This window comes from Peromyscus californicus, unplaced genomic scaffold, assembly GCF_007827085.1.
Source record: "Peromyscus californicus insignis strain IS unplaced genomic scaffold, ASM782708v3 Scaffold_8__1_contigs__length_139910024, whole genome shotgun sequence".
Lineage (NCBI taxonomy): Eukaryota > Metazoa > Chordata > Mammalia > Rodentia > Cricetidae > Peromyscus > Peromyscus californicus.
Genome location: NW_026294606.1, coordinates 15,375,809 through 15,400,907, shown reverse-complemented (window position 1 = coordinate 15,400,907; position 25,099 = coordinate 15,375,809).

Below are 25,099 nucleotides of genomic sequence, written 5' to 3'. Positions count from 1 at the left end.
GGCATCCTGGGCAGGGAGCACACAGGCGGGAGTGCCATGGTGTCTGAGACCCACATGCCCTTTGTCAAGAGTGGGTGGTGACAGGAAGTGGGATGGGGGCGCAGAATTTGGACCAAGGCCCTCTGCCAGCCCGGCAGCTGATACAGTACCCCTTGTCCAGGTCATGCCAGTGGTTAGGGCTCCCCACAATCAGCTCTTGCTACTTCTGGGGCCGTCATGGGGAGGGCCTTCCTGGGTAAAATGTGGCCTTGTCCCCGCGGGCTCTCTTGGGGTTCTTGCTGACCACACAGGGCACACACACAGCCTTGGATAGAGTTAGCCCAGTTCTCGTTCCTGTGAATTCTTTGAACGGTGTTGCTCACAGTGGGAGCTCCAAGAGCCCTGGTGTCTGATGTCCCCATGGTACCTATTCTACGAGTGTGAGGTGGCCCCCTGCACAACAGAAACTTCTGGAAGCCTCAGGAAATTGTTATCTTCATGCCCCATGATGACAGTGTTTGATGACTTTTATGCATCAAATTTCGGACACTGTTTTCATCTAGTAAGGTTACCTTAACCATTGTCCTCATTTGGAGCATTGTACACATATATACATGAACATAATCCCCCCCACACACACACATATACACAAATGTGAGGCCTGGATACTCATGTATACATGCATATCAACACACAAGCATATGTATGTTACACAATACATACTGCCCACAATACACACAGGCACACAATTTCCACACACATATACATACATATTGCATACCATATAAACAAATGCACAATACATATGCATACATATACATAATACAAACATATGTTCACATGTGCCCTCCATATAACAAACACAGAGAAACACAGCATACACATAATACACATCTGTGTACCTTCTGTACCTACTTGCATACACATATACACAGGTATACACATACATATTCACACATGTACAACTTAGATACATACATAATGGACATACATGCACAGACACACAGATGCAGTTGCACAAGCTGTACATTCATATATGTGCACATGATACATACATACACAATGCACATAAATGCACACACACTACACACATGTACAGCGTAAGCATATATGAACACTATTTCCATCACCTCCGTCTTCCCCACCCATCACAGTGTGGCTCACCCATGTGGAACCAAGTTCTCCTGGACTGCCTCCGGTGAATTAATCGCCATCTTACAGAAAGAAGCCAAGTGTCTTTGGGAGAAAAATGGCCCCTTCTCAGAGGGGTCGGTGTCTGGAAGATGGTCTCTGGGGACTGAGATTTCTCAGGGTGCACATGGGCTGGCAGGGACTGGCAATGGATGGATTTGCTGCAGGTGTGGGCAACCATCTCTGACTTGCTTGAGAGTTGGGGAGATGCGCCTCAAGCCCCCTCACCTCAACATGTAGGGGGAGATGCAGGATCAGAGGGAAGAGTTTGGAGGCCACAGGCTGGTGGAGATGCCCTGAGGCAGCAGCCTCCACAGGAGGGGAGCGCTGCATCCATCCTTGCAGGGTATGGGGCGAGTGGGGGGGGCTCCAGAAATTGGGGAGGCTGTGACAAGATGCCCCCATTTCTGGCACTGGCCCCCAGGAAATCACTTTCAGCTTCGCCTTGGTCTCACTAAAGTGACTGCTGAAGGGAAATGGCCTTTTACAATAAATTGCTTCAATTTCCAATTTTCCCCATATTAGAACAGCCCTGGGCCACACGGACTCAGTGGGAGGAGGCTCACAGGTGTGGCCAGTGCGTCTCCCGGAGAGGCCAGCTCTCTGAATTCCAGCGAGACAGGAGAGATTCAGAGGTCTGTAGCCTTGACCCAGCCCCCAGCCTGTGGGTATTCCTGAGTGTGGCCAGCCTTGCCCCAGAGGCTGACTTCCTTGCAGCTCCGAGTCTGCTCATAGCCTCCTATCTCCCAACAGTCCATCACCCAAACCCTCCGTGTGGGCAGGGCCTGAGGAATGAATGGGTCACCTGGGAGTCAAGGGCTCTCACCCTACCCACAGTGTCCTGAAGATAAGGCAGGACAGGCAATGCCCAGTTTGGGAGCTCATTCAAGTGCAGGGGGTGACTCGGAAGAACAGGATCATGGGATGTGAGACCCCCCAGAGAGGTGATGCTGGGCAGCTCTGCAAAGACAGTGACCAGGCAGAGTCTCGGGTAAGAGCTGGAGTGAGACTCGGGCTGCAGCCCTGTGGCTGCTCCTTGGGTGGCTCTCTGGGTAAGGGGGTCTTGGACGGCAGGCAGCTTCTACTGAGGGCTAGCTGGACAGTTGGACAGGACAGATAGAAAGAGAGCTGGGATGAGGGCAGGAAGGGAAGGGAACTGATCTTTCTGTGGCCTGGGGTAGGGGTGAACATTGCCAGCTGAATCTGCTGGTTCCCAAAGAGTAAGCTTTTCCCTGCCCAGGGAGCTGGGCCTTCCTGCAGGCTTCCCTTCTGTGCCCTGTGTGGCTCATGTAGAATATAAAGATGACACTCCCTAAGGCCCCCTCGGTCCCCATGTTCCACAGCACTGATCCCCTGCTCACCCCATCTTCCCTTGGTCCAGCAAGTCATACCGTCCTCTCTGATGTACTGAAGCTCACTCGTACACCAAGGAACTACCGATAAGGTTCAACCAGTCACCCTCCTGAGTCTCTCTGGAGCCAGGCAAAGCAGGGTAGCCAGACTGGACCCAGGATCCATCCACGTCTACCACCACAGACAGGCCAGTGGCTCCAGGGCAGGCATGTTCCTGGTCCTGCATGCTCCTGCTGCCTGAACCTTGCTGCCTCAGTTTCCCCAATTGCTAGATGTCTTCAGGAAGTGAGACCCCTACCTGCCAGCACACCTAGTATCCATCAACCTTCTTAGTAAGCCAGTGTTGAGTACCCTGGGCACACCCACAGGACATGGGAAACCTGGCCTGGATTTAGGAATTATTTTCATGAGGCTCACAGGCAGCCTCATGGGCAGGACAAGGACCTGCTTTCCAGCCCTGGGGTAATGCTTGACCCATGACTCTTGGCCTAGCCGCTTGTCCACCCCTCCCATCTCCAGGAATTAACAGGGCTGCCCGCAAAGCAAAGGTCTGGACCAGGCCTTGCTTCCAGCACCATCACCAGGCCCGTGGGAGCCTCCGTGACTGAGGCAGAGTCTGCCCACACACACCATCAACTTTTCCCGGTCTCTCCGACCTGCTCTCTCCCGGACCCTCTGCCCAGCCTGGGATCCACACTTCTGCCTCTCATTCTTATGTGGCCAGTCCCTATTGCGCCTCTCCAATTCTGCCCCTCTGGCACCGCTGCCGTGCAGCCCACCAGGATTTCTCCATCCCTGCTGAATGTGGTACTCCTCTCCCGCCTGCAGCTGCCTTTGCTTTTTTTCCCCAGCGCTGGGATGATCACCTCCCGGCTGGGAGCGACTGTGTCTCAGCGTCTCAGATACCAGGCTTGAGAGAGAAGGACGGAGGAAGGATTGGGTGCGGGCCTTTGCTTGGCCTGTGTCTAAGGAGAGCTGGAGGGTGGGACAAGGGATGCACAAGGAGAGGCAGAGAGAGACAGAGAGACAGTAAGAATCGCGCAAGGAGAGCAAATCAGAGACAGAAACAGAGACTAGGTAACAAAGGAGAAGAAAAACAGACCCAGAGGGTGAAAGAAAGAAAGAGAGAAGGAATGGAGGGAGGGAGAGACAAAGGGAGCCGGGGCAAGAAGGGGTGGGGAGGGAAGAGCGAGCAGGCCCGGGAGGGGGAGGGGCGGCATGGTCCGGGTTGGGGGGACCCTGACCCCAGCACGGGGGCCCAGCCGGCTCACCGCCCCGCTGAGCTCAGGTTTCAGGGCTTGCAGCGCCCAGATTCGGTAACAAATGCATGTGTAACATATTATGAAGAAAGCCTTAAAAAGCCCTCGTTTATCGCTGTTTACGTTATGTGATTGAGGGGAGAATTTGCCAAGACCAAAGGTTACTGCTGGTGTTTCTGTGACGAATATTACCTCAAACTAAGGCAATTAGCTTCAAGGAAGCGTGCGCTGCCTCGGGAGGGGTCTCCAGAGCGAAAGGCCTGATGGATTCCGAGGGTACCAAGGTCTTCCCGGGGAGCACGGCCTGCTGCGTTGCACACGGGCCCTCTGTGTGTGTGAGGTCTGACACCCGGCCTGGAGGGCCTCAGTTTCCCTTTCTGTGGGATGGGGAGGGGGTAGGCTGGATGCACATTCCAGGGCTCCCGAGGGTGCCCACATGCTCCATTTCCAGGCTTCCTGAGGCTGTTTTCGCTCACAGCTTAGCTCATCGCATTTTTTTTTTCCTTGAGACAATTATGGAAATTGCCTGAGGAGTAATTAGCGAATGGTAATTAGCAACTGCTCTTTTTCCAAGAAGGATAGAGGTGAGAAACCCACCAAGGGGCCCCTCTCCTTGGCTTCCCAAGCTTAGAGGGCACTATCATGTACATCTGACCTGACCCAGTGTGCCTCAGTTTCCCCATCTGAATGCAAGGTGATGACAGTACTTTCATCATGAGTGGGTGACCCTGCCCCCCCCAGGGGGCTTCATCACCAGTTCAGTCATCCAGGCAGGTTTCCAGAGTTTGGGAGTCTGAGGCAGAGACCTGAGAGGGAGCAGAGGAGCCAGGAACCTTGCCTCCTGCTCTAGACACCTTAAAAGCCAATAGAGTCACAGACGTACCACTGCAGCTCCCTATAGCAGCAGGAAACTGAAGGTCCTGCAAAGGTTGGAGACTTCCCAGGGGAGCCAGGAGCCTGACAGACAGCAGATGCACACCTGTATCAGCTCCAGGGTCACCTTTACTCTGCTCCTCACTCTTTTTTACAGGTGTGCGTGTCGGGGGGGGGGGGGGGGGAGTGAGAGAGAGCGAGCCACTGCATACCTGTGGAAAGTCAGACGACAATATATGGAAGTCAGTTCTCTCCTCTGGCCCTGGGACCAAACTCAAGCCATCAGACTTGGTGGCAAGCGCCTCTACCTGCTGAGCCATCTCGCCAGCCCTCCACCTTAAGACATGTTAAGACAGGATCCGTCTCTCATTGAACCTAAAGCTTGCTGTTTCAGCTGCACCGATGGGATCCTCCTGTCTCCAGCCCTGCCAGCATTGGAGTTATAGGCTCACACTGCTGTACCCGGCGTTGACATGGGGGCTAGAGGCAGCTCTGAACTCAGGCTATCAAGCCTACACAGCAAGGAGTTTATTAACTGAGCCCCCTGTCCTCCACTGGCATCCAGAGGGGGCTTTTGGGTTCCTCGTGGAAAGCAGAGATGGCCCAGGGTGTTCAGTCTCCTCAGCCTGTTTCACGGTGTGCTCTGTGAGGCCAGGCCTGGTCTCTTAGGTCCACCTGGGTGCCCATTGCCAGGAGGGGCCCCAGCATGTCCACACTGCTCTGGTGTTCCTAGCTCAGGGTCTGTGCCTCTTCAGCCCTCCCTGTAACCCAAGGCCACCCTGAAAGGCCAGCAAGCAATCTTGCTTCCTGCCCAGAGTGCTCCCAGATAGTCTTCATAGTGAGCTCCTCTTTGCATAAAGTACACATTTTTCCTCAGCTTGGGATTTGGGTGGGAAAATATTTTCAAAAGGTCAGTTTGCCAATTATACTTAGACTTCGAAAGTTCATTTATTTATTTATTTATTCTTGTCACCCTTCGTTGAGGCCAAGCTTGCTGATTTCATAAAGATACCATTTAGCTGAGGTAGGTGGGACTCTAGGCCTTGCACACAGTTTCTCAGCATCAACAGCTGGCTATAACCATAACTACTGACTTCCTATCATTTGTGTGGTGGGGAACATTTCTCTCCCCCCAAAATTATGGCCTGTAGGAACCAGACAGCATCCCCATTGCCCAGCAGGAAATTACAGAGATTTTCTTATGGACTTAACATTAAGCCCAAGTTATAAAGTCTTGCTTCGTTTTAATGGCTCACTTGTGAATGGTGTTGGTTGCTGTGGATGGGCGGTGTTCTAGACCATCACTTTAGTGTTGAGTGATGTGACTGAGTCCCTAACTCATAGTCCTGAGGAATTGGGGTGACTGTAGAGATGGGGGCATGTCTAGGAAGGGCTGGAACCTCAGCATCCTGAAGAAAAGAAGAAATCGGGCAAGGTAGAATGCAGGCCTCCATTCAGGGGCTGGGAAATCAATCACAGAGGGGACTGTGCTGACCAGTGCTCCTGTCTGTAAGATGAGGGCCCCAAAGCACAGCCTCTTAAGTGGCAGGAAGGATGGATCCAAGGAGTGCAATGGAGACAGTTCAGGCAGCTGGGTGTTGAATGCAGGTGAGGGGTACTGGAGGGCTAGATCCTTTAAGAACAGGGCTACAGGTTCAGTGAGAGACTTTGCTTTAAAAAATAAGGACTAGGCATGATGGTGAATGCCTTTAAACTCAGGAGGCAGAAACAGAGGCAAGTGGATATTTGCAGTTCCAAGGCCAGCCTGGTCTACCTATTGAGTTCCAGACCAGGTAGAGTTATGTGGTAAGACCATGTCTCAAAAAAAAAAAAATCACAACAACAAAAATATTAGGTGCATGGGAGGGTAGGGTAGAAGAAGGAGAGTGGGGAGGGGTAACTAACACTAAAGACCTTTTGAAAAAGTCATATAGAAGCCTACTAATGTAGATACTTCCTGAAATGCATATATTTACATATACATCTACAAAACGTTTAAAGTTAGTTGGCCTATAACAGGGTGACAATGCCTATAGTAGACATGACAGGTTAGCAAATAAAAGGCTCAGTGCTAGAACTGGTGACTGATTTTGTAGATGTTGGTCAGTGGATAGATCCCCTAACATTACAGGCTATTGCCTTGATTACCCTCCAGAACGTGATGGTATGACCCTGTTACTGAAGACATGACATGCCTGAGCTACAGAACATGAAGAAACCAAGCTGGTACTGACCTGGAAAACTTCATCCCTACTGCCTAGCTTTCATAGTGCTGAAAGCTGCTACACACACTACCAAAGGAGAAAAATAATCATCAGTCATACCCAGCTGCAAACCCTGCAAGCTACAGTAATGACTGGCCTGGCAAAATATGCCCACTGATGCAGTAGTGGTACAGACGTCATGGAAGTAACCAACCAATTTCTGATTGCATTTAAGGCCTGCTCCACAAGATGAAAGCCTTCCCTAACACTATTACCAGACCAAGAGCCTGTGATTAGACAGGTGATAGGCCTTAGGGGACAACTTACTACTATTATTCTGCTAAATAGACATAGTATTAAACTGACTCCTAATGATTTATCACTATACCCATAGATTAGTGTACCACTGAACCCTCAGCAGAGAAGTTTTTTTTTTCTGCAGTAGATGTGTTAACACAGAGAGCCACAACTGGTCAGTGTGCAGAGATTGTGGAGTGCTCAGCTCTAAATGGGACATCTGTATCACAGCTCCTTCTCCCAAGGGTCAGAAATCATCATGGAAGAGAGGATGGAAAGACTATAAGAGCCAGAGGAGGTAATGGCTCCGATGAAACTGTGTTTTCTGGACACAGCAGGCCTGTTGCCCTTATGAACTCACTGTGAGTGTAATAGCTTGCACAAGATCTGCATAAGCTCAAGCCAGACAAAACTTTAGCATGGAGAGGGGAGGTGGGCACAAATTGCCACCCACAGCTGAGAAGTATTGGCAGTTGATAGTGACTGGGAGAGGAAGAATCAGTTTTCTTTACAAGTACGACCTTTGGTAAGTGGACCATATTCTACAGGATATCCCACACCCAAGAGTATTTGAGCAGCGCAAGTTGGTCTTGAGGGACTGTGAAATAGATGTCCCATTGAGGGCGGGGCACTCCACAGTCATTTATCCTCTGCACTTTGACCAGTTGTGAGTCTGTGTCAATCACTCTGTACTGCAGGAAGCAGCTTCTCCAATGAGGGTTCAGGAGTACCCTAGTCTATGTGTACAGTGATAAGCCATGAGGAGTCGGTTTAATACTGTGTCCATAAAACTCAATGGATTAAAAGAAGAGAGAGAGAGAGAGAATAAAAAGCTGGGTAGGTATGGATCTGAAAGGCATTGCAGGAGGGGGAATAAATATGAGAAAAATATACAGCATGGCTGGGCAGCGGTGGCACATGCCTTTAATCCCAGCACTCCGGAGACAGAGCCAGGCAGATCTCTGTGAGTTCAAGGCCAGCCTGGTCTACAGAGTGAGATCCAGGACAGATACCAAAACTACATGGAGAAACCCTGTCTCAAAAATAAATAAATAAATAAAATATTCAAAAAAATTAGGTGGAGAGTAAATGAGAAAAATACCTTTAGTCTCCACATGTATGCATACAAATGTGCCACTTACCTGCATGAACACATGTGCACATCCACACGAACAGGAATATCATATATACACACATGCACTCACTCACACCCCACAATGAATGAACAAATGAGTGTGTGGCCTCCCACTACTTCAGCATGATTGACAGCACCTATACTTCCTGTTGCTCCTCATTATTCCCAGAACCCTAGGTATCTCTGTGACTGGGTTCGGAGCTTCATCAATGCAGAGACAGCTTCCATCCTGGCGAATGGGGTAACATTGTGGGAAGCCCCTGTGCCCATTGTCTTATTTGGCTTGCAGGATTAGTTGCCAAATGAAATGAGTTTTGCCACAGGAAGAGTCATATATGCCTGGGTGAAGTAAGTGCTTTGTAACACTGTGATCACTTATCCAGCCCGAGGCCTTTTCAAAATAGCCAGGCCTCATCAGGAGGAGGTCAGACCGCTTGTGGAGAACCATTATCTATTATGAAGGACTAAACGGGGCGGTACCTCCCATTATGCTACTATATTCAACATTGCTCTTTTGGCAGGATAGCTGATACACGTGATAGACTGTGTATGTGCTATATTGGCCCTTGCTAACTCCTTGTTAAAATATCCTCTAAGATGCTGCATCAATTTGACTTACCTGGGAAGGATGACAGACAGCCTTCAGAGCACAAGTTGCCAACCAAGGAAGCTCCTGACCTCTGCCCACTTCAACATACAACACAAGCTGTTGAAACCAATGTTGGTTTCCAGGGAACAATGGGAGAGTGGGTCTCTCTTGCAGGACATGGAGGAATCAGGCCGGGATCGAGCCAGCAGGTCTCTTCCTACTAGCTGGTGTTTGAAGCGTCGTAAGGTGTTTTACAGGCTACTAGGAGAGGATTGTCCCCAGTATCCCTTCTCAGCTATAGATTCTGCCTGTAGCACCAATTATATCCCGCAAGTTATGTGCTGGATGGTGCAGAAATGGCTCCACTGCTATGATTGCAACCAATTAATTTCTGTTTGGGTTTAAGGCCTGATCTGTAGGGGAGAACCCACATTTGGTATTTGTGATGGCTGATCTTGGTAAAAACGGCAAACCTGTAAAGAGAGAACCTCAGTTGAAGAATTGTCTCCATCAGATTGACCTGTGAGCATGTCTGTAGGGCATTTTCTTGATTGCTCATTGATGGAAGATGTCCCATACCACCGTGGGCGGTACCGTCCCTAGGCTGGTGGGCCTAGGCTGAATAAGAAAAGTACCTGACTGTGAGCCTGAGAGCAAGCAGGTAGGTAAGCAGTGTCTTCTGAGGTTTCTGTTTCAAATTCCTGCCCTGGCTTCTCTCCACGATGGAGTGTAATCTGTTAACTGAAGTAAACTCCTCCCCAAGGTGCTTTTGACGGTGGTGTTTATCACACCAACAGCAAACAAACCAGAACAGTCCTAGAAGCCAGGACAAAGCCGGTGACTGGGATGTCATGTGTCCCAGCAAGTTACTGCTACTGCTTTGTTAAAACGTGCCCGTCAAACTGCCTTTTAAACGTGTGTTTATACCTAAAGAATACTGTTGCTGCTAGCCACAGTTTAGTTAGACTGCTTTTTGTAGTGAGTGGTGGTGACTACAGAAACTCATAACTGATTGAACTGCTGCAAATGAGTTTCTGTTGTGGTCTGTACTGTTACTGCGGCATAACATCCCAGTGTTCAGACCTAAATGGAATAAAATGATCATAAATCTCTATCACCCCCTCCAAGGCTTGGGGAGATCATGGAAGATGAAGCAAAAAGAATGTAAAAGCTGAAGGCTGAAACGGAGCACTGTGGATGTTTTCCTGAGTTGGAAATGACCCTTGACCCTTGCCATCGTGAGCCAAAGTGACAACAATGTCTGACTAGACACATCAGGACTATAACACTCTCTCACGGAGGGAGAGAGAGACTTGTGAGACTGAGGGGCTCTCACGCCCATGACCTTCAGGAAATCCTCCCAAAGTCTCTTCAGTAATGTAGCCACTCACTGGTCACCTACGGGATCCCCCAGAATTGCAGGTTTTCATGTGTTGCCCGTGGTGAAGGGGACCCTAAGTTGTTCAGAGGACATCCTCATGCTGTAGCTGCCACCCCCACCCCATATAGAAACTAAAACTATGAAACTTCTAGAAGACATAAGGGAAAAGCTTGCGATTTTGACCTGGGCATCATTTAACCAGCCCCAGTACTTAAAGTACCAGCCAATACCATAACAAACTTAGAAACCTCTACTTTGCAGCAAGCATTTATTAATAAAATTAAAAATACAAACCACAGACAGGAGAAAAGTGTTTGCAGGACATGTCTCCAAACTCAGAGAAGTGGGAAATCCAATTTAAGAGTGGGCATAGGCTGGCGAGATGGCTCAACAGGTAAAGATGCTTGTCCCCAAGCCTGATGGAGTTCTGTCCCTGAAATCCACATGGCAGAAGGTGAGAACCAGTTCCTGCAAGTTGTCCTCTGTCTTCCACATGCTCACCGTGGCATGTGTGCCCCCCAAATGCATTAAAAAATGTGTAATTTAAAAATTAAAATGGGCAAAACTTCGAACACACACTTCACTAATGAACACATACGGATGAGAACAGGCACACAACGAGATACTGAACATCAGGAAGTCGTTGAGGCACATAAATTAAAAGCACTATGCTACTACATACTCACTGGCCCAACTAGAGGAAAGCATCTGAAACCCTTGTGGGAGTGTGGGGAAGTAGAGTTGGAGGGAATGTAGCCAGTTGGTACAAATACCTCAGAAGACAATTCAACCCTTTGATAAGAAGTACAGAGGTATGTCAACATGAGGATCTTTGCAGACCTACTCCCTGAGAAAAAAAAAAGCCAAGCTGGCAGCAGCTACTAAAATCTCAACAATGAGAAGCCTCTGGAAGTTGTCCTCAGGGTATACATTAAATGAGAGATCTATTCAAGGAAACATAATACAACTTAGCGAGAATGACAAGAACCAGGGGATTCACGCAGGACTCCCCCCTTGCGCTGGCAGAAGCTTTAAGAGATGGGGCTTAGTGGGGAGTGATTAGGTCTTTAAGAGGGATTAGTGCTTTCTTAACAAGACATTCTTACTCTTGTGGGAAGTCTAAATGCAGTGGTGATAAGTGCCCAGCGCCTTCCTCCTGCCTCTTGCATCCTGGCTTGCCTTGCGACCTCTGCCCCCCTTTCTCACAAACCCTTGCCGGTTCACAATGCCACGGGCCCCAGCCCCCAGAACTGAGAAGACGTCCTTGAACTTCCAGATCCATGAGCTAAATAAATATCCACTTTTAAAAAATACCTAGCCTGGGACAGCAACACAAAATGAACTAACGAGGATGGACCAAATGATGGATGATTCTCTCTCTTCTTTCCCTTCCGGTCAGGGAGGTGCAGTGTGCCAGGTTACCAGCAGGCTGGGCACATTCTGCTAAGTGTAGGGGAGAGTTCAGGAGCTCTTTTATTCTGCTCCAGAACACTGCACAGGACTACTAGTACCATGATCACTCTGAGGAAGACTCTCCGCACCCCAAAAGGCAAGACCAGAGGACCAGAGGCCATACTCCATGCATAGCATAGAGCCTTCACCCAAGGGAACAAACAACCATGGGAAGAGAGCGCCAGGGCTATGGAGGCGGCTTGGTGCATTAAGCAGCAGAGTTTGGATCTGCAGAGCCAGTGTAAAAGCTGGGTGGGCGTGGCGGTCCACCTGTAAGCCCGGACAGTGGGAAGCAAAAATGGGGTGTCCCTGGAGTGAGATGGCTACTCCCGACTAGCTGAAACTGTGAGCTCCAGGATCAGCAAGAGACCCTGCCTCAACATATGAGGTAGAGAGCATTTGAGGAAGACACTGGTGTCCGGGGCAGGCCTCCACCTAATCACACCCCCTCGTACCTGTGCACATACAAATCATACACACTTAAAATGAGAGGCAGGCACTCCACTGAACAACAGACGTCTTTTGAGAGGCTGTGGGAAAGGTTGAGTCTACATGTGCTTTGAAAAGCAGTTTCCTTTTAACTAAAAAGAAGCCAACACATAGGTCATCAAGTTCACCAGAAAGAACCAGGGAAAAGGATGGTGTAGAAGAACCCCCAGGGCCTAGAACAAAACCCAAAAACTAGCCTCAAAAATTTATCCCTCTCCCAATTTAATGGGATAAGACTGCTCAGAAATTTTGGTTCCAGGGCATTGTCAAAAACAATAAACCAATCAGTTGATAATGAATGGAGCCTGCAGAATGGAGGATAACAATGAATAAAGGAGGTGGTTTACTAGAGAGATCAAGAAAGGGACAGTCAAGAGAGCCCTGGAGGACCAAGTGCCACCCCAGCATGACTGTGTGCACTCAGGGTAATGCCCTGTTGGGAGATACACTGTCAGTAACTCTAGTTCCAGGGAATCCCATGAGCTCCTCTGGCCTCCTTGGGTACTCCAGGCACATGGCACAGAGACATATGCAGGCAAAACACCAATACACAAAAAATTAAATAAATCTTTTAAAATTTAAATTAGTTATCCAAGAACATTTTTAAAACATAATAAATGACGAGAATTTTCAACAACATGTATGTGTGGCTATTTTACTGGGCCTGACAGTGTGAGGTATTTGACGATACTAGAGCAAAAGGCATTGGTTGGAACTGAGGAAATGACACTGTGTGGGAGCTCCACTGACTCCAGGGACAGGAACCAGTGACTAAAATTAGGAATAGTAAATTAGGAGGTTAATATAGCATATGTGTGCATGTGTGTGTGTGCACGTGTGTGTGCATGTGTGTGTGTGTGTGTAGAACAGGGTTGACGTTGGTCCCACCAGTTAGGCTGGGCTGTCTCGACAGACTTACAGTCAACTGCTTTGTGACAAGCTTCGTGTGACAATTCACTAGAGGAAAAAATGGTCTTCTTTACTGATGCTGGGCCAACTAGGTATGCATGTGCAGAGAGACGGGAATCAGCCCTGCTCACACCACACACAAATTTCTTCAAAACTGACCTGGGATGGAGTGCTCAGCAGTTAAAAGCATTTGCTGCTATTCCAGGGGTGGTGTGGGGGCAGGTGCCTATAATCTTAGCACTTGGGAGGCAGAGGCAGGAGGATTCAGAGTTCAAAGCCAGCTTGGAATATGTAATGAGTTTGATGCCAACCTGGGCTATATGAGACCTTGTCTCAAGCAAAGAGAAACAACTGGAAAGGCTAGGAAGGAAAAAGTATTTGCAAATCATGTCTGATAAGGATTTAATATCCAGAATTATCTACAAATTCCCACATCTTAAAAACAAAAAGAGAGCCGGGCGGTGGTGGCACACGCCTTTAATCCCAGCACTCGGGAGGCAGAAGCAGGCGGATCTTTGTGAGTTCGAGGCCAGCCTGGTCTCCAAAGCGAGTTCCAGGAAAGGCGCAAAGCTACACAGAGAAACCCTGTCTCGAAAAACCAAAAAAAAAAAAAAAAAAAAAAAAAAAAAGAGAGAGAAATGACTTAGCTAAATAATAGGGAAATGACTGGAACAGACACTTCTCCAAGGAGAATATGTGAATGGTCAATAAGACGTGAAAATGTGTTGAATAACACTAGTCTTAAGAAAACTATGAGTCAGAGCTGGAGAGAACACCTCAGCCTCACTAGATGGCTCTAAGGAGCAGTGCTCAGGGTGTAGGGAAGCTGGAGTCCTCACACACTCGTGGTGGGAAGTACAGCCGCCACTGGAGAAAATATCCTGACAATTCTTCTGAGGTAAAATCCAGGCATGCTCAACCTGTGACCGGAGACTGTGGTGTCCCAGGGTAGCTATAAAGGGTGTCCTAGCACATTTGTAGATGACAATATCGTGTTCGAAGGGGGGGACAACCCTGAAGCAAGTTATCAGGGATCCAGCAAATCCGTGTGTGTGTGTGTGTGTGTGTGTGTGTGTGTGTGTGTGTGTGTGTGTGTGTGTGTTCGTGCTCAGGTATATCCTGGTGCAATCACTCATGTGCTCATGTAGAGGCTGGAAGTCAATGTTAAGTGTCTTCCTTTATTTCTCTCCACTCTATTTTTCGAGACAAGGTCCCTCACTGCACCTAGAACTGATCCCAGACCAACTAGCCACTGAGCCCCAGGGTTCTGCCTCTTTGTCCCCCAGCACTGGGTTAAAACTTACCAGTGCTCACACTTTACAGACTATCTCTATTGTACATAAGTTATACTTCACTAAGGTAAACAGAATTCTGTGCACGGGTGACTTTGGAAAAAAGAAAAATGGTATTTGGGGCTGGAGATGTGCTCAGTAGTTATGAACACTTTAATCTTCAAGGACCTACGTTCTAATCCCTGTACCTTCACAAGGCAGCTCACAACCACCTTTAACTCTAGCACCAGGGGACCCAACACCTTCTTTTGGCTTCCTTGGGCACTTGCATGCATGGGCACACACACACACACACACACACACAAATAAATAGTCAAATAAATCCTTTAAAATTGTATCTGAAAGGAAAATTACATCCTGATGTAGTCTGTTATTCTAGCAATACAAATACCAAATTTCCTAATTCAATATACTATACTGAATATAAATATGGGGGGCAGGGACAGGAAAATCTCTGGAGCTCATTGGCCAGTCAGCCTAGCTGAATCAGGTCAGCAAGAAACCATGTCTCAAAAAATAAGGTAGAGGTCAACTGAGGAAGTCACTGATGTTGACCTGTGGCCTCCAAATGCACACATTTGCACATGCACACTCATGTTCACCCACCCATAAAACATACATACATATACACACACACACACACACACACACACACACACACACACACACACACACACACACACACACACACACAGTGCCTCCTTAGCACTTATCAGTCTGGCTGTGACTTCAGACTCAACCTAAGTTTACCCTTGCCAGCTCTATGAGTTGAGAATGGAAGTTCTGGGGTCTGGGGACATGGATGGTCCTCTGGTGCCTTTCTCTGGGCTCCCCAAGCCTTGGTCTCTCCATCCATAAAGTGGAAGTATTGAGCATTACCCCACAATCTTTATGGGTGGAATCATGTGTCCTTCCCCACAGGCCACGTGTGATGAAGGGCTCATCCTCAGGTAGTGATGCTGCTTGGTAGGGAAGGCAGGAGAAACTGGAGGAGATCGGATCTGGAGCAGGAAGTTAGCTCACCGCATGCCCTTGAAGTGGGAACTGCGGCCCTGGCTCTTCCGCCTCTGTGACTTTCCGGCTGCCATGGACTAAGTGGTTTCACTCCACCACATGCTTCAGCCACAACATTCTCACAAAAGCTCCACACCAAAGGGCCCAAGCAGCCCTAGACAGAACCGTCCTCTTCCTCGTGGCTGGCGAGCATAGATTGATAGAGCATCTACCTAACATGTCGAGGAGGGCCTGCCTATGGAACAGTTGGATGTACATGGTGCCAAGGAAGATGGCCTCTCACATCCCACCATGGAAGGACACACAGTCCTGCCTGGGTTTCTGTAACAGAGCTGGAAGAGGTCACAGGTACCAATAAAGGGAAGAAGACAGGAAAGAATGCAGAAGGGAAAGGAGAGGAGGCCTGGGCTCCTGAGGAATCCGGACCAGTTGTAGAGTGAGAAAACCTGGAGCTGATTCCAGGACAAAAGGGGGTCCAAGGTGACATCCAGGGTCCTGGGACAATGTACCCCTCAAAGTCCCTTCAGCAAATGCCCAGGGTCCATTAGCATAGCATTTTGTGGCATCCCACAGGTTTCAGCAGCCTCATCTGGGCAAGGGAGGGGTGAGGGAGGAAGAAAGGGATTACCCTACTGTAACCCATACTCAGCTTAGTGCCTCACAGCTGCCCCTCACACAAACAGCCCTGTGGTCACTCAGGAGCAAGGGTTCCCCTCTGCCCCTTAGTGTCCCCACAGGTTGGGGGGGAGCTCTTCACCCGCATGGTCCTTGTGTCCTCCAACATCTACCCCTGAAGCTGAGCCCTGGTCTGCTGCCCCCCAGGGCCCAGCTCTGGACAGCCTAACTGTGCTATGAATAGTACACGGCCCTTTTCCTTTCCAAATATAAAAATGTTTGCTTTCAATCAGGGGCGTCTAGGGAGATGAAAATTATAGGATTGGAGAGTGTCCTTGGGTAAAGAATGCTGAAAGCTCGTAGGGCCTCTGATTAGGGCTGGAATAATTCCTGCTGTAATATAAACAAGCCTTGCTGGGCTAATGGGGGGCGGGGGCGGGCCAGGAAATAGGGGCACATGCCACGTCTTTGTTCTCTCCTCTCCCCGAATGCCAGCGAACAGGGCCTGGCCTAGTGTCTCTGGCAGTCCAGCACTGGTGGGATCATGGGCTGGTCCCTGCCCTGAGGGTCTGGGGTTCCTACTATGACAGGTAGAGACAGGCTTGCGGTGTCCAGTGCTGGATTTTCAGTGCCCTCCCTGTCCCTGGGCCAGGGGAGGAAGGCTGGCGAAGTAGGCAAGATTGAGCTGAACTATGCATGTGGACTGGGGCCAGGAGAAAATAGGCTGCCTGGGAAAACAGCACCCAAGCAGGCATTTCCTCTACACTTCCCCCAACAGTCTGCTAGCCAATCAACAAACATGGAATGGCCCTTCCCGGTGACATCCGTGGTGAAATGTCCTCACCCTCATGGGTTGCAAAGTAAAGTAACAGATACACAAAGGGTAGGTCTTAGCGTCGTGGTTGGGGCAGTGACCCAGGGAGGTGACCTTAGACATCTGCACCGATACCTGGGGGTCTCTTCAACTCTTGCTGCGGTCTTTAACAAACAAGATTATTTTTATTCTTGAGTATGTGTGTGATGTGGGGACGTTCATGCCAGCACCCACAGAGGCCAGAAGAGGGCAACATATCCCTTGGACTTGGAGTTCAGGTGGTTGTGAGGGGCCAGACATGGCTGCTGGGAACTGAACTCTGGTCTTCTGAAAGAGCAGTTAGAATCTTAACTTCTGGGCCATCTTTCTCCCTTGCTGCTGTCTTAAATATCAAACTTCGTCTTTTTTCTCAGTGTGCAGGTGGATGGTTCCCACCTCTCTTCTTTGAAGCCCAAATCTAGATCTGGGTCCATCTGGGGGTGGGTCCTGAAACTGAATCTCAAAGAGATGTGGCCTGGGGTTGCAGGAAGTGTCAAGGAGGATGCTGAAGGAGGCGGCAGGGGCGGTCCGGGTCCCTGGGTCACTGCTGCTAGGTCATAGTCTCTCATTTGTAAAATGGGTGCAGACAATAAAGAAAAGTAGTCTGTAGTGGCCCTAAGAAAGGACTTGTCCTACTGGAAGTCTCCAGGCAGCAGGCACCCCTCCAGCCCAGAGGAAGGCGGTCCAGTTCCATCCTAGGTGTGCTGGGGCGGGCCTGCGCGTTTCGCAAGAGAAAAGGAACCTCCACAATGAGGACAAGCTCAGAGTCCCCAGGGCTCAACCCAAAGCCTTCGGTTCCAGGGCTGAGTCCAGCAGGGAGCAGGAATTCAGGTGCCCAAGACAGAGCCAACATGTGACCGCAGGACAGGGTCCAGCGTGACACCTGTTCGGTCTCTCTAAGATAGGAACACACTGAGACATGGCAGGCCAGGGCCATTATCCGCCCTCCCTGCGTGGCCGGAGGTATAATACGGGTGTAGGTCGCTCCCTGGCGCGCATCTTCCTTGGGATTCTGCAGCGCCCTTCGAGAAGAGCAGCACCACGGACTGGGAGGTGGGAACCCAGAGGCGGGGACCATTCCCGGGGCGGGGGCGGCTCTGGAATGCGGCCGCCTAGCAGATGGCCCCTGCGCGCCCTGCCGGGGCCGCCAGCGGTTCCGTATTTACACTACATTAATAATGGTTTAAACGCTCTCATAAATACATGCTGATTAATTGGCAATCCATTTGCCGAGGGCCGGCCTGCCAGACGGTTTCCTGGAGGCCCCGCTCCACATCCCGATAAACACACCGGGCCGGGCGCTAATGCACCGCCCCGCCCCGGGTCCCCGAGCCGAGTGGCTCAGCTGCGCCTCCTGGGGAGCGGGAGACGGGCCGGGAGCTCCGGGGGCACGTGCGTCCCGCAGTGGCTGGCTCCCGGAACTCGCGCCCTCCGGGCCGTGCCGCCTGGCTGATCTTCCTGGAGGATCCGGGTTCCGAGCCTCCCTAGAGACCAAGAGCTCATCTAGGGAGGAGGTGCCTAGGCGCTGGGGTGAACTACGTTGCCTCGCCGTGCGGGGCTACCAGGGTCCTCCTGTCATCTCAGCCGCTCAGCTCGGCCTCCCTTCTCATCACCTGGCCCAGGCCCCTCTTCTAGAACTGGGGGTGTCAGGAGGGAGGGATTTATTTCCCTGGAAGCAGAGCGGAGCCCCTAACCAAGTCTGGGTAGCGGCTGTCTTCGGAGCGCCAGTCCCGAGGGAAGACACACCTAACTCTGCCCCTGTCCTTTGGCAATTAGCGCTAGCCCCGCCCTCCACAGCCCTTCGGAGTCCTCAGCTTCCAGCTCATCAATGCCAGCTGTTTCGGGCACATCTCTTGCGTCCATTCTGCAGGTGGAAACATTGACGATCGCCTGCCAGGTGGCCTAGCTGGCAAGTGACAGCTCAAGACACCCCCACGCGTCTGTTCCAGGCTAGAGTGTTGAAAGAAAGAATGAATGAACACTAAAAGCTCAGATGGGGTGGTGGGTGAGGGAGGGGTGTGCCCCCTCTGGTCCCTGCCCTGATGATTGGCTTTTAAGCTCGGGCAGACCTCGAGTGGGGAGGTCAAAGGTGGCTGCTGATGGCTGTCACTCAAACAAAATAGGCCCGTTTTCATTTTTCACTTGGGCCCAGACCCCTCCAAACAGACAGTGATTAGGTCCTGATTGAGCCTTTCCTCCGCCTGATGACTCCCACATGTGACCCGCTCCCAAATTACATGCAAATGTTCCCGGACGAGCTGCTGAAAGCCCCAGCGGGCCCCGGAGGGGCCGAGTCCCTGCAGCGCCGCACCCCTCCCCCGCAGGTGCTGGCGGCCAGGTCACCGGCCTCACCTGCGGGGCGGGGTTTCCATAGCGCCGCCTGGCGGTGACGCGGAGCACTCTCCGTTTGCTGCGAGTGGATGATGAAGGCAGCCTAGCTCCATGGCCTCTGTGGACCATCAGTCCGCCGCTTGTTGTGTTCCCTATGAAGAAGTGGGTGGCGAGGTGCTTGTGATGGCAGTCACCGCTGTGGCAGTGTGTAACCACATAGGTGAGAGCACAGACAGAAGCCTCAGTGAGCACAGCCTTGGTGCTGTGAGGTCCCTGGAGCTCTTGGAGCTCGGGCATGGAAGTCTCGCGCCCTCCTCCTCCCCCCCAACACACACACCTCCCGTACTGTGTGCTTAGAAGGTGATAGCGTCACTCTTTGCACCATTGGATTGTGCATGAAGGGACATCGTGGGCAGCAGCCTACAGGTTCGGGAGCCCCAATAGTGCTCCTGTTTTACCCTACACAGGGACCACGGCAGCGGCTCCACAGCCAACATGGCTCATCTTCATGCCTAGTCTCCCGAGTTTACTTGCACCAAGAGTCTCCTGACCGAGGGCACGGTGGTTCGGGGAAGCTCATCAGCCTGCCTGTACTCACGCAGCTGGGCAGCAGTGAAGACAGCTGGGACCCAGCCACACCAGAGCTGAGACTCTGACCTCCTCAGGGCAGCAGGGCAGCAGGACAGCTGGGGCCGACCCAAAGGCTTCAACTCATCCTGGGCCTTTCTGTAGGACCAAAGCTCTCATGGGGAAAGACTCCCCCTCTACAAACAAGCCAGTGACAGATCAGTCCTGTGCCTGGTGGGGCCTGCAGTCTCAAGTCAATGGAGGAAAAGACCTTTTTGCCATGTAGCCACCCCTTCCTGGGTCCCAGCAGGACCTCAGGACCTTTCTCCCTCATTTACCCATCATCCATCCATCCATCCATCCATCCATCCATCCATCCATCCATCCAGGGTCTGTCTGTTGGCTCTTGTCTGGATCCCTGTTAGACCTCCAGTATCAAGGGAGGAGCTAGCCAGTCTTGCCCAGCTGATCAGTCACACACTAGAGAGGAGTCCTGGGGCTTGGGGGGGGTGGGAATTCAGTACACTTCTGTATATATGTGTGCAAGTGTGTGTGTGTGTGTGTGTGTGTGTGTGTGTGTGTGTGTGTGTGTGTGTGTGTACTTGCATAGGGAGGCCAGAAGTTGACTTCAGGTGTCATCTCTCTGTTTTGATTTCCACTTTATTCTTTAAGACAAGGTCTCGCCTGTAATCCGCAGCTCACTGATTCATCTAGACTGACTGGCCAGTGAGCACCAGGGACCCTCCGGTCTTCATCTCCCCAGGCTGGGATTACAAGGGCATGCCGCTGTGCCTGGCTTTTTACAAGGGTTCTGGGGGTTCAAACTCAGGTCCTCATGTTTGCTTACACAGCAAGCACTTTACCAACTAAGCCATGTCCCCAGGCCCTCAGCACACATCTCATTCATTCATTCATTCATTTATTCATTTATTTATAATAATTGTGTTTGGGCTTTTTGTCTAAAATCATGTATATTTTAAACTGCTTGCACGAATGCATGCTTGTGTGTGTGTATGTGTGTGTGTGTGTGTGTGTGTGTGTGTGTGTGTGTGTGTGTGTGTGTGTATGCAGGTACTGGCAGAGGCCAGAAGTGGGCATCAGATCCCCTAGAGCTGCAGTTACAGGTAATTGTAAGCTTGCAACATGGGTGTTGGGAACCGAGCTTGGGTCCTCTGTAAGAGCGGTAGGTGCTCTTACCTGCAGAGCTGTCTCTCTAGCCCTCAGCACACGTTTAAAATGCTCTCTCTCACAGGGCCAGGAGGCACACCAGACCAGTTCACTGTGACTCCTAGTTTCCAGGTGGGCATCCAGGGACAGTGACAACCACAAATGAATAGTCACACTGTGCCAACTGCCAACTGTCCCCACCCCAGGTGGGAGAGACAGTGAAGCTGTCCACTCAGTGATGCAGGGAAAGATGTAAGTCTGGGAAGGAGATGGTCAGCACGTGAGGCAAGAAGATGCATTTCAGAGAGGCTGGGCAGCAGATGGCCGTGAAGGCAGGTGGGAAGTGGTGATTTATGCTTCAGAGTGGGGGAAAGGGGAGCGAAGCTGGTAGAGAGGAAGGTAAGCATTAGAAACGGCAGGTGTGGAGAGGGAAACCATAGGTAGAAAAACAGGGTTGAGGTGTGACCTTCAGCTTCACCCACGTGGAAGCAACCAGGATCCCCTTCTAGGGACAGAGGGGAAGGTATTGGAGACGTGAGCACAGCCATGTGAAGGACTGCTGTGTGAAGGATCCAGCCTCCCCTGCTAGGATGGAGTCCTCTGGGGGCCAGGTTGCATCTGCCAGCCAGCAGGGGCACCTTCTCCACAGTCTTAAGGAGAAAATTAGGGGAAAAAGACTGAGTAGTACGGGCCCCATCTCCACTCCCCACCCCCACTGCGTGGCTCCCTGCACAGCAGTGGGGTGTCACTTCATTCCATGGTAGGCAGGAAGCAGTCATGAGCCCCACCCTCGCCAGCAGGTGGGTGGCCCCTCATCAGCCTGCTGTGGAAAGTGAAATCACTTCTTCCAATTATGGTCGAATCTGGAAACTTTTTGTGCCTCCGACATTTCCTCCTGCCCAGGAGTTAATCAGCCCTCAGCTGTCCCCGCTGGGGCCAGGGTGTGGGGCACCAGGCTGTGGTGCCCTAGAAAATTGTTTCTCATCGCCAATTATTGCCCATTAGAGCTAATGGTGGCACTTAATCACTGCACACTTATCTGGGGTGTTTTAAGCCACTGGAATGGCCTCCCTTCCACCTCCCCCACCTGGGCTTGAGCACAGCTCAAGCTGTTGCCAGGAAGAAAAAAAAAAAAATATATATATATATATATATATATATATATATATATATATATATGTACCAAATCACACATCTGATACCGTTTTGTTTGAAAAACGATCTGGCCTCCCCTCCCTCAAGTCTGCTGGTCACACAGTGAAGTGTGGGGGCAGCAGTGGATTCCTTGGGGGCATGTCACCAAGGCCTGGGGGAGGTAGGATGGCCCTACCCAGCTGCTCTGGAAAAACACTGAGCCCCAGTTACAGATGAGGAAGCTGAGGCTCGGAGGGGGAGGAGGCTCAAAGCAGAAGGTCGCCAACAGCGGCACGAGTCAGAAGAGGGAGACCCAGCTCTTCCTGCTTGAGTCCAGGTTGGGGACAAAGTAGAAGGGTGGCAGTATGGGTTTACCCTTGGGACTGGGGCAAAGGAAATGGGGTGGATGGACTTCCCTGTCCTGGCCCTGCCAGTCCTAGGCATAGGGCAAGACAGAATGGGAGGCTGGCAGGATGGCTTAGTGGGTCGATATGCAAGCAGAAAGACCTGAGTTCAAAGCCCTAGTACTCACAGCCACTAGTGCCTGTAACCCCGGCAAGGCAAGAAGGGTCGCTGGGTCTTGTTAGCAACTAGCCGACCTCCAGGTTGAGTGAGAGACCATGTCTCCAGGGTATACAGCCGAACAGCCAAAGTCCTCTTCTGTCTTCCACTTGTGTGCGCAGGCTGGGGATGGAGCCCAGGGCCTTGTGCATACTTGGCAACTATTCACTGAGGGGCAGCCACCGCCCTTTTATTGAGACAGCACCTCACTAAATTGTCCATATTTGGATCAAAGGTGCTCTGTAGCCCGGGCAGGCCTTGCACTTATGATCCTCCTTCCTTGACCCCCAAGGAGTTGGTTTGGCAGGTCCTACGTCCCCACGCCCTACCAGGCAAGGAAGCTCCGTAAAGACATTGGTGTGATGGGCTGAAAAGTGAGGGTGCTCAGGCATTCCATTCTCACCGACAGAAGACTGTTCACGGTGCCCCAGGTTGAAGCTCTTGGGCTGGCATGCACCCCGCCACTTCTTTCCAAAGTGCTGCTGGATCCCTCTGGGCTTCTGCTTCCTAGTCTTCAGGTGAGGTTCTGGTTCCTGAAAGGCCTGTGAGGTGGCCCCCATGAGAATGCCAGGCTGCTTCTCCTAGCCACCCAGGGGAGTGCTGTGGTAGTTAGAGCAACTGCACCATGGATTACAAGTGATCAAGGGTAGGTATGAGGACACCTCACTGCTGCCCAGCGATGGTCTGCCCCAGGCCAGGGCTCAGACCACATGGTGCACAGAGCTGAATTCTTGGCAGCTACCTGTAATGAAAGCCTGATGACCGACCCCGGCAGAACTTACAGAGCCTCCTTAGACTTCTGAAAGATCCATGGCACCCCAGGCTCACAACAAAATACAGAATAAGCCAGTGTCCAATCAGAGAGGAAGCCAAGAAACAGGGAAAGTGGATCCATCACCCAGAAAATTCTAGCATGTCCCACAAAGAATATGATGGGGTGATATGCTAGAACTAACAAAGTGATGTGTGGCCTCCTCCCTCCCTCCCTTTCTCTCTCCCTCATTCCCTCCCTCTACCTTTTCTTTCCATGGATAAAGAAGAGAGAGGAGGAGGAAGAGGAGGGAGGGAGGAGCTAGAAAAACGGGAAGAGAGGAGGCATCAGGCCCAGGGGATGCAGAAAGTGGGGGAGGCCTGTGTGCTGTGTTTAGGGGGGCCCTGGAGGAGTAAGGAAACATAGGCCTCCTGTATCTCGACTCCTGAGAGTCCTGGATGCCCGTGGTTGCCACCCTTCTATCATCCCCTGTGTTCCCACTCCTCTCTTGTCCCTCCCTCACCCCCTCACCCCGTGGAGGCCTGCGTCAGGCTGGGGCTGGTGTCCTGTCTATGGTCAGGAGATAGACCCCAAAGGGCTGTGACTTCAGCTTCGGGGGTAGAGGCCTATTCAGTAGAACTCAGGATGGATGCTTAGCTTCATGAAACTACCTCCACACAGCTACCCCAGCCACCTTAGGCACCCAGCACCCGCTGTGGGGATCTAGCCATCCACAGACCCATTACTATCCCCCATCTCACCACCCAGAAGGGGCCAAGGCTGTGTCAGAGAGAGCCACCTTGAAAGCCACCAGGACACAGCCCAATGGCAAGATGGATGGGTGTCACCAGCCACTTTAAGGCTGTGTTTATGGGACACCCAGGCAGCTGGTCAATCCCTTGGGGCCATCACTCACTGGGCTACCAGGGTCTCTGACAGGCCTGGAGATTGTGTGGTCACCATAACTGGGCAGCACTTAGCATCTTAGCCTGAGGCCTGTGGCAGGTCCTGTCCTAGCCTCAGGCTTGACAGATGAGGCACTGTGACCCTGAAGACAAGGCGGGTACAGGGCAAGAGCAGGAGCAAGGCCGCTTGAACCAGTGCCTCCAGCCTAGTGCTCCACTATGCTTCCTGCACCAACAGTCTACCTATCCCCCAGACACCAAACTCGGGGCTCTCTCTAGTAGGTGTCAGACCGCATAATGGGCCAGGTATCACAGTGGTCCACCCCACTCGGGACAGAGTCCCAAGCTGCTTCTTCGAGGAACTAGTTGATGTTCCTCCCTCCCTCCCTCTGTCTTTCTTTTTCCATGGGTGAAGGAAATGACTTGGAAAGTGCGGAGCATGCTGTTGCTAGTTCTGCTAAAAGGCAAACAGCACAATCAGCCACCCAGTCGGCCAGTAGGCTCTGTAGGAGGACAGAGCATCCCTACTGGACCAGCTTGCTTGCAGAGGGGTGGGGGAGGAGCCTGAGGAAAGACGCTGAGCACAGTTCACTCTGTCCCTCTGGTGGCTCCTGGTTACCTGCTTCCACTTCTCTATCCCAGAAGCATGGTCCCTAACCACCAGGTCCAGAGCTGGGTGAAGAGGGAGCCAGAAGATGGGTAGACACTGGGCTCCTTACAGGGAGACAAAGTCCCGGAGCGGCCTAAGCCAGGCCTCAAGGCTCCCTTACAAAGCAGCATTTCAAGGTATTCAGCTGC